The following is a 3,504-nucleotide window of genomic DNA, read 5'->3' on the forward strand; positions in this document are numbered from 1 at the left end:
TCCTTTGCTTGCCTGGTGGCCCCAATCCCATGCTGACCTGAAACCTCAAGAGTATTCCTTAAAACCTGCGCTTCTCAACTGTCCTGTGCCTGTGGATCACCTAAGGAGTCTTGTTAGAATGCAGCTTCTGATTCAGTGAGGCCTGGCTGGGGTCTGGGATTTTGTGTTTCCAGCATGTTCCTCGTGATGCCCAAGTGCAGCTAGGGAGGACATACTTTGAATAGCAAGCCCGAAAGCTTTGAATGCGACATCCTTGGGAGCACCAGGGAACTTGTGCAAATGCAAATCCTCCCATCCCACTTCTGCATCAGAAATGAGCTCCCAGCAGCCCTGTGTGATAGTTACTGGCACATGCTTGACTTTGAGAAGCCCTGTCATAAACTAGAAGTGAGCTAGTCTCCCTGACTGGCTAGGGTATATCACTAGCACAGGCCTGCCCAGGAAGATACACTAGTTGTCTGCCAAGTGGAGTCTGGAAAATGTCCTCTGCTCCAGAGCAGTTGGCAGGGGTCCTGGCATCGCGACTTTCCCAGAGCCTCGAAAGGAGGAGCCTCTGGACTGTGCCACCTGATCACGGAGCTTCTAGCAACATTCAGGAAGGTGGGTGTTCTGTGGGAGAAAGGAGAGGACAGTCTCTTGAGATCGGTAGGGAAACGTGGGTGCAGGGAAAGGGGGTTATCTGGCCTTGCCTCTGCTGCAGTGCAGCCTACACCAGCCAAAGCCCCGCGGCCTGTTCAGTCCTTATGCCCTGGAGACATGGAGAAAGGACAAAGGAGCCCTTTTCACTAAACTCACCAGCTATGTTCTCACCCAGTTAATTAACTAGGAAAGCCAAATTAAACCTAAAGGCCTTATTCTTCTTGGAGAGGACCTTTGATTTCTCTGAGCGCCAATGCCAGAGAGGTGGGCAGCACCAGGCTGCGACAGCTCCTGTGGACAGCTGAGCAGCATTTCCTTAATCACAGCTATTAGATGGCTTTCTTCGGAGTTGTTTCTGATCCATGTGGAATGGGTTGAGAATCTGTTTTGAATCCCCAGGGTACCCAGGGAGCATAATCTAGCTGCATCGGAATAGGAAATTCAGGTCCACAGTTACTTGAATGAGATGTCTGAAAAGTGTGGCCCAGCAAGGGGGTCGTGGAGCAGGGAAGGCAAGAGGCAGGTTGGGAGGGAGGAAGTGGAGACTTCTGAAGAGGTGAACAGAAGAGGGCAGGCCCAGGATGGAGAAGAATGGAGTCCTCTCCTGGGTCCCTCCCTGTGCCTGGTACATGTGCAGAGATGAACAGAGACAGTGGGCCAATAAACAGGGATGATACTGGGCATCCGGGGAGAGATGTAGGGCCGGTGCTCTGGTCCGAAATCTACCTGGAGATGGGAGGGAGGCAGGGTGGTAGGTTTGTCATGAGCAGAGCAGGCAGGGTTCGATCCCTGATTCCCATCCATTTCAAGCTCCATGACTTCTTGGCAAGTCACTCGACCCTTCTGAGCTCGTTTCCTCATTTGTCAAATGCAAGTTGATTCTACGGGGGTTACAATGCTTCTTAGAATGGGCTGTGTCCTGGCATGTATTGGGTCCGCAATAAATTATCCAGCAGAGAGGAAGCTCAGTGTAGGAGAGATTAGCTTTGCCTAAGAGCTCAAAGCTAGTCAGTAGCAGAATTGAAATTCACACCCAGGTTTGTCTGAAGTCCACTGCCACCAAGGACAGTGCCCCTGACTGGCCTTTTTGGGAGGGGGACACAATTTGGGGCCTTGTAAATTGGCGCTGATGCCCCACCCTTCCAACCTATTTCCTCTCCCCTCACCTTTCATCCCCCCCGAAAGAACTTTGCCCCTTAGTGTGTTTCTCAGAGGACGCAACCTGACAAAAGAACCGTGTCCATATTTATTTTTAAGTTGATAGTGTAAGCCAACTGACCCGAAGAACTCCAGAACAACTAAATAGCTTTGAATTTGTCTATGCCCCAGCCCCACGGTAGCCACCTTAGTTGAAGCCACCAGCCCTGTTCCTTAGGGTCCTGGCAAAACACGGATGGAACATTCAGAGTTAACTTGTTGAGAGGTTACCTAGAGACAATTTATAAAACTGCAATTCCCCGTGGATTCGGGGTGAGGGATTGACCTTACTCTCTTTTTCCTTCTCATCTTCCTTTGCGGCCAAGCTCCACAGGAGTTGGAGGGGACAGGTGCCCACTGAATGACAGAGGCCCAGACCTGCTTCCCAGGGTACAGAGAACGGTCCAGTGTGAATCCAGAGAGACCAGAAGGAAGCTACCTGGTAAAAGCACGTCCTCCCCAAAGCTTTTCAGCACTTGCTCTACTCCCCCACCTCTCTTCCATCATTCAAGCTGGAGTGACATTTTAGATGCATTGTCAGCCCTCCCGGCTACCCGATCACATTCATGTGTTTAGGATTAAGGATCAGCCTTCCACCTACGTCCTCACTTCTTTCCCCAGCTGTGCCTCCGGCGGAGCTATCAGCCTAACCTTGCTGGGGATGTAGCTTAGGGCATTTGCTAGCATTCCTGAGGCCCTAGGATCCATCCCTAGTGCTAGGGGGAGAAAAAAATCTGACCTTGTCCTCTTCCCAGGCATGTCTCTCCTCTTCTTCCCCTCAGTCCTACTCCTGGTGTCTCCAATTCATCCTTTAGCCACACGCTACTTTCCCTGGGCAGCCACTCTACTACCCTTTTCTATACCAGGCCGGGTCTCTCAGAGTCTCCTCCCATGACTGCCTTCAGCCTACATAGCTCTCATTTGTTTGCCGTGACTGACATATAGGGCCTGATGGACGACACCTCCTTTAAAGACTGATTTCTGCGAGGTCAGGGCTTACCTTTGGATTGTGTGGCATCCTGTGCAGGAAATCACGTGCCCTGGGAAAACCATGTACAGCGTATAATAGAACAATATGGTCAGCCCTTAAAAAAATTATTACAGTAAGAGACATTTTGCCATCACTCTCCCTCCGAATACTTCCCCGCACTTGAACACACTCATCCCGCCGCCCTTGCCACTTTCTGAAGCAGGTCTGCAGGTCCTCTTTCGTGAGGGTCTTTAGTCGTGCTGTCGTGGCTGCCTTGATGTCCTGATCGATTCGAAATGTTGATCCCGACTTCGGGCGAGAGCCGAGGGTTGCGCAGCGCCAGAGCTGGTGAAGAAGGTGTGTGAAGACGCTGTGATAGTTTTAGAAGCCCGCCTTCGTATGGATGGTACCGGGCAGAAGCATTCATCAGCGCTTTCATCGGACCTCATGCAGACAGTCACGAAAGAGGATTTTAGGAACTGCTGCAGAGTGGCAACATTGATGGGAATGTGTGCTCAGATCAAGGGGGGGTCTTTTGGGGGGGTTAGTAGCAATGTGTCTTTTACTGTATATAAAATTTAAATGTTCACCATCATTTTTGATCACCCCTTGGATTTTGAAGTCCCAGATGATGCTGGTTTCGAACATTTTTTCCTCTTACTCAAACAATAAAAAAAAAAAAAAAAAAAAAAAAAAAA

This window comes from Fukomys damarensis, unplaced genomic scaffold (genome assembly GCF_012274545.1).
Source record: "Fukomys damarensis isolate Sample0158 unplaced genomic scaffold, DMR_v1.0_HiC HiC_scaffold_20, whole genome shotgun sequence".
Classification (NCBI taxonomy): Eukaryota; Metazoa; Chordata; class Mammalia; order Rodentia; family Bathyergidae; genus Fukomys; species Fukomys damarensis.